At 43.7% G+C, this 6,929-nt stretch overlaps 1 long non-coding RNA gene across 1 annotated transcript; it reads right to left on the bottom strand.

The window, feature by feature from the left end:
- Positions 1-676: 676 nt before the first annotated feature.
- Positions 677-1,435, bottom strand: LOC143693449 (uncharacterized). Its single transcript, XR_013181144.1, has 3 exons — positions 1,317-1,435; positions 1,146-1,227; positions 677-1,005 (listed from the first exon to the last, which is right to left on the bottom strand). It is a non-coding gene; the product is annotated as an uncharacterized LOC143693449 (long non-coding RNA).
- Positions 1,436-6,929: the final 5,494 nt, after the last annotated feature.

Raw genomic sequence — 6,929 nt, 5'->3', positions numbered from 1 at the left:
TAAGAGAATTTCATCACAATTTAAAAGGAGAACAGGACATAGGAATTTCTGTGCTAAGAGCTCTGAGACAGGAAAATGTGAGGGGGATGATAAAAGTGATTTTTCCAGCATTTCCCTATGTGCTTTGGGCCTCAAGTCTTCAGCTGGTGGAAGTCACCACAAATACATTGATTTCTTTCAAACCGTGCCTGCAAAGGATCTGGCTCTTTAGTTTTAGTAGTCTAATAATGTACTAAAAAATAGCTTGTATTGACAGGCTTTTACATGATAACATTTAAAACAAAAACATGTGGTAACCAAAAAGAGTGATTTTCAATGTCTTGGTGCTACCAGAGAAAACTGTGTTATTGCAAATGCACAGCTCTTTTGTGATACATCACACAGCCCATGGGGGAGCCCCTTCCTGGCTACTGCACCTCTACCTGATGTAATTTCTCATTCCTCAGAAGACTGTTCTGTGAATCCCAAGATTTCCATTTCTAGAGAGTTTCTCTCTTTTTATCTGTGAAAATACTGCTTATGACTTGTAAGCTGCTGTTCAGTTTCCAAAAATCTCACAGTATATACAAGTGCCAGAGGCTTTACCCTGATGGTCTCAGGCTCCAAAAGGGGCTCATATCTCTTGTGAGATAGTCTGACAACTGGCAAGAGCTGTGCCAAGCTTTCCTGCCTCTTGGCCTCATGAAAGGATCCTTGGACCTAAAGATTCCTCCCATTTATCCTCTCGTGTTGGGTCTATATTGCTTAGCTTCCTATAATCCCTGCCTTGTCACATATATTTTCTCTTCCAAGGAATGCCCTGGAAGGAAAAATTATGCTTTCCTTTCCCATAAAACTCCCTTTCCATTCCCTTACTGAAGGCTTCTGGCTGAGCTGTCTGAAATGGTACTGAACAAGCATTTAAACACAGGGATGCAGGTGGCTGGTCACCACCTGCCTTACCGAGCTGCATCCCTGGGAGCTCAGGTTTCAGCCCTTTGTTCCTTCCATGTGGAAAATGCTTCCCTGGAAAGAAGAGGGCATAGAGGGTTAATGTTTGAGGAATGCAGGGCCGGGATTAATGCTCATGGCAATTAGTTACTCAGTGGAGCTGCCTGTGCACACCAGTTTTCCTGAGGCTTGACACAACGGGGAATTTTACTTACCTGAAAATTCTCTTTTAACCCGAGAAGGGCTCCAAACTTCAATAAAGTTGGACACACGCATAAGAACTTGAATCTTCTAACCCTAAAGCAGTAAAATCAACTGTATTTACAAAACCTGGCTTTGAAATACAGCCCTGAACTATCACAGAAATAAACCAAGCAGAGGACAACCTCACTGTGAGCCCTGATCCCTCACTCCCAGCCTCCGTGCATGCAGGGGTGGCTCCCTCCTGACCTGCGCAGTCTGCAAAAAGTGAACTTGCAGCACATGCAAAGAGCATTTCTGGAATACACACACAGAATTTATAATATCCATTCTATGCCTCCTCCATGCAAAAGTAAACTGTATTTAAAGGCATTATACATGCTTGCTATGTAATTACATCCATCAGAGAGAGCTGCTTCCCTGCGTTCCCCTGCTGTTGCCATGGCAGCATCCCCATGTTTGCAAAGTGCAGGGCACACGCTCTTAATTATACTTACAAAGCAGCTACATTTCAAAGGAATACAATAAATACAAAGTTGAAGTGAGGGTGCTGCACCGAGGTGATATGAACAAATATACTTTTATCACGTCTGCATCTCATGCACACTTCACACCCATTATTAGAGCATTCTGCCTAATTCCCCAGTTCCTTTTGTGCATTTATGGAAAACTCCAGATTTTTGTCTGCCAGAAAATGCAGTCTGTGTTGCAGGCCCCAGAATTATCTCTGCTTCTAACCTGGGAGCTGACTGTTTATGAAACCAAAGCAATTGAGAGAGAGCTTTTCATTGGTACTGATCAAAATATGCCAAGGGGAATGTCTCCTTACTTAACCACTGTAAAATGCCATCTCTGCTCTCCACCCCCACTGGTGCCCAAATCACCCACCCAGCAAATGCCTAATGAGCTGCCTCCCTGCTGCAGTCACCTGTCTCAGTGCCACCGTGTCAGTTTTGGTGACAGCGAAGGTGACGCAGTCAGTCTGAGGTGCCAACATGACACTGATCAAGCAGAACATATTTTGATGCATGAACCACCAGCTTGGTGCAGCACACACCACCAGCACAGTCTTTGCTTCCTTGTGGATGAATAACATGGAAATTGCAGTTGATGTAAATTTACATTTTGGGAAATTTACATTTTTACCCCGATAAAGAAACAAGGGATTCCCTCATTCTGAAATTAATGCTCTCCCTGAAGTTGAACAGGGCTTATACAGATGCTGGATTGCAGATATGAATTATGTATTTTCTGGGGGTGGAGTGTCATGCAATTTTAGTGTTATTCAAGCCACAAAGATCCATCAGGGGAGAAGTAATTAGAATATTTCAGAGACCCAGATTTACATTTCTTAAAGCTTATGAGCAAAATGAAATTGGCTGCCTCCAATTTACATGTCTGCAATCACACCATGAAAAACCTGTCAGATCTCAGCTTTTGGATTTGAAACCTTTGTGGGGGAAACCAGGTGTTCTGGCAAATTCTGGTGTTGCTTTGGTGTCACTTGTACACAGTTAATTCTGAAATAAATATGTGCTGAGGTGTAGGGGGCACTGTGTTATTGCACGTATATAGGCAGGTGTAGGAAAAGTCATTGGATCAGATTTACAAGACAGAAGCCTTATTTTCTAGCTTATTTATTTCTATTCTTAGTTTCTTTTTTCATTTGTATCTATTTTGTCCCTTGTGCATGGGAAACTGGTGTTCTTACCAGGGTGTATGCACTCAGCCACAGGAAAGTAAAAGAATTCTGCTTTATTAATCAACTATGTTCTGACTTAATTATCTGAGTAAGCAATGTGGCCTGGATAAGCAGCAGGCCCTGGACATGGCTGATATATAAGGACATGTGGGCAGTAATGATTATTTTATTTCAAAAAGTAAAGCAATTCCACAATTTGTCCTGTGAGCTGTGGCCAGGTACTGTGTATTTTCTGTCTCTCTATCTGTTCTGTCCAAGTAGCTGCCATGGCTCCCTTAAAATTTCAGTGTCTATCTTCTAGATACACTTTGAGTCTCATTTGACTCCAGCCTGCTGATATGGGTGGAAGAAGTCCTTGGGTTGCCCTGGCTGGAGCTGTGGATTGAACAGGAGGCCACAAAGCTCTTTCAAGGCAGAAGTTTGTTGTTTCTTGTACCACATACTGATTCTCAACACTGGACTCAACAGATCCATTATGTTTCCTTACTCTGCCAACAAAATAAAAATTCCATAGTGGTTTGGACTGCCTTGTGCAGGCTCATATTTCCAGACCTTTCGGTCTGCAATAGTTTCCCCACAGATCTGAGAATCACAGAATGACTAGGTTGGAAGAGACCTTCAAGATCATCAAGTCCAACCCAGCCCTAACACCCCAACTAAACCCTGGCACTGAGTGCCACAGCCAGTCTGTTTTTAAACACATCCAGGGATGGTGACTCTACCACCTCCCCGGGCAGGCCATTCCAATGGCCTGCACATTATCATCCTTGCTGTAAAAAACCTTTTCCTAAACCCAACCTATATTTCCCTTGGTGCAGCTTGAGACTGTGTCCTCTGATTCTGTCAGTTGCTGCCTGGAGAAAGAGACCAACCCCACCTGACTACAGCCACCCTTCAGGGAGCTGTAGAGAGTGATAAGGTCACCCCTGGGTCTCCTTTTCTCCAGGCTAAACACCCCCAGCTCCCTCAGTCGCTCCTCACAGGGTTTGTGTTCCAAGCCCCTCTGCAGCCTCGTTGCCTCCTCTGGATGCGCTCAAGCTCTCTACGTCCTTCCCAAACTGAGGGGCCTGAACTGGACACGGTTCTGGACACAATGTACTGCTAAAAGCAGAAATTATATGATTTAGGCTGGTTGATGTCTATAAGTATTTGGTAATAGACACAGAAACATACCAATATATGCATAGATGTACATGTACATGAGGAGCCTGTCCCTCTACTGCCCTTATGTGGAGCACAGATGTTACATAACGCTTCCATCCGGGAACAGAGGAGCAGGGATATGACTAAGCAACAGAGCGTGACTTATGAATAACAAATTGTGCATATTCCCAAAGATATTTCTTTAGCTGATCTCCAAGGAAAGAAATCTCCAAAATTAATACATTTGAGAAAACTCCCATCTTCTAGAGGACTGCAAGGAGATAGTGGAGCACAAAGAGCAAACAGAAAAATAGGCAGAATTTATTCCATAAATTTGCATTGCTCCTTGTAGATAACTTGTTTCTGACAATGACTTCATGCATTGGTTCTGATGATTAATATGTGGGTCAAGAGTTTTCACTGCTGCACAGCAATGAGGGGGATTGAACCCCAGCTTGCAGCTGAAGGCAGAAAGCAGACCCCTCTCAGGCACCAGAGGGCATTTTGGGGCAGATTAAAAATCAGTAGGGTGAGATCTACAAAGTTCTATCTCCTGTTTCTACTTGACCAGAAACCTGCATGCAGACACCTACAGCTTTATCACCCTCTTGCCTTGCCTCTTTGGTTTGTCAGTACCTCCTGTATAAACCAGCATCTGAAGACATCAGTTTGCACAGTATGAGCCCTGTAAAGGGGCAGCATCAGCTAGGCAAGCACTTCTAAAACCTTTGAGCCAGTTCCTTGTCTGGAAGAAATCGGCAGAGCTCCATTCCCACCAATAAAGCTGTGCCAGATGACTCCTGCTGGGTCTCTAGGACTCAGATTTCTCAGGGAAAAAAAATCTAATTGACGATAAAATAAGGGAGGAGGAGGGAAAGCTTTTAAATTCCTGAAAGATGATTTGGAGATAGAAAATGAAGGGCCAGGGGCAAAGGAATAAGAACATATTTGAAATGATTCAGTAAGCTAATAGGGAAAAAGATGGAAGAAATATCACAGATAATGGGAGAAAGGTGATTATTTTCCATCTCCTCTCTTAATCCACATTTTGTCAAAGCAGTCATGATTTTCCTATGGAGACAATATGACCATCTGATCCAAGGAGCAGGTGAAACATCTGCTTGCAGCAGCAACCCCTCAGCCCTGGAATCCTTGCTCATCTTAGTGCTGATTGGGTGATTGTATGGGGCTGTTCATTATCTGCTGAATTTCTAAAACCTCCCCTTGGAGCAGGTGTACCTACACAGGCATTGCAGGACAAAAGGCACTGCTGAGCTCCAGCTCTCCCTTGCTGGTCAAACAAAGCTGAGTTAGTAAAAAGCCCTCTGCAGTTTATTGCAAGGGGGAAGACCCAGGGAAGAGTGCCATGAAAGGTTGGCTCCAGAATAGGCACCTTTTTGGACTGAGCCTTTAAACTCAAGTTCTTTCAAAGGCACAGCAAGGCCAAGCCTTTCTGCTGACCTTTTCAGATGCTCACCAGTGGCATGGCTCTTTATTTCCTCTCAGATCCACTGTCTCATCTGTACTGGCTCTCTGTGCCATTCCCCTTGCTTCTCCCCCAGGACAACACAGTGTGATCTCATTTATTGGTCTCACTAACAAGGCCTTGCTCTTTATCTTTTCTCCTTCTCTTTTGCTGTCTTCTTCTATTAATCACAAGGCTTGCTTCAGTCTGTGCATTTCACAGTTTGCCATGACATTATTTCTCTCCATGCAGGGCAGCACCCCCTGATGTGGATGGGCTCTGGCTTCCTGGGGACAGGCATTTGGATTCCTGAGTGACAGAATGCTCAGCACAGTTCAGGGCTCCACCCAGTCCAATAGGATGCTGATCTGGACAGTGAGGGCAGCTGATTTCATGGCTGATTGCAATCGGGGCCAGGCCAAACCAATCTTCTGCCTGTAACAGATGCTAATAAGTTTCATGATGTGGATACACCTTTGATCTTCATCTGAAACCTGAATGTGAAGAACCTAATAACCTACCCCCAGGAAATGAAGTGAACACCTGCAGTTTTCTCAGGACCAGTTCAGCTGTGGACCAAGGCTGAAGTATTTGAAGTCTGGCATTAAGAGGGGAGGGATGCATGTTTGGGCAGGCTACTGAAACCTTAAGTTCCAAAGAGCTACCACCTGATTTGGAAGGACTTCAAATATCTGAAAGATGAGCTCTATATATATTTAGCATCCAATTATAAAAATAACTAAAATGGGTACACACTATAAATCTTTCCTTGATGATATTTGTGTCAGAACTGGTGATAAGACAGCAGCATAGAGATGACAATTTGAAAAACTCTCCTTTTTTATGTCTCATTTCATACCTTAGACCAACTCTCCAAACTTCCCTGCAGCTGTCAGCTCTGTTGAGATTTATTCACCAGCAATCAAGATTCCAGGCATTCCCAGGCACATTTAAACTGACATGTTCCCCTCTTCCCACTAACCCTCATCTATACCCACCTCTTCTCTTTTCAGCTCCATTTCTGTGGAGGGATAGAATGTAAGAAAATAAAGATAGTGCAGAAGGTAGTCTCACACCTGAGGAGTTGCAGCTGTACTAATCACCAAAGATTAGGAACAGGCCTGCCCTTAACAGGCCACAGCTGTGTCCAATAAGAAGAAGAGTGCTACAAAAGAGTGGGTTAGGTGGGTGAGGAGAGGGCTGGAGTTTGTTGGTTGTGCTGTGAGGAAGAAGGAGTCAGTGCTGTGAGGAGATGCCCATGAGAAATCACTGAGAAGGTATGGGGCTTTTGAAATATGATGATAACACATTTCACTGCATTTTCTTCTCTCCTTTGACAGGGCACTGATTCTGCTTTCTTTTCAATATACTTTCCTGAACATGGCTACTCTGAGACTCAGCAGCGGTGAGAAAGTGTCATAATAGAGACAGCAGTGTTTGGGGTTTTTCATTGGGATTGATTTATTTAATAAAATCATGGAATAGTTT

Source organism: Agelaius phoeniceus, chromosome 2, assembly GCF_051311805.1.
Source record: "Agelaius phoeniceus isolate bAgePho1 chromosome 2, bAgePho1.hap1, whole genome shotgun sequence".
Lineage (NCBI taxonomy): Eukaryota > Metazoa > Chordata > Aves > Passeriformes > Icteridae > Agelaius > Agelaius phoeniceus.
This window is presented reverse-complemented; position numbering and strand designations above follow the sequence as displayed.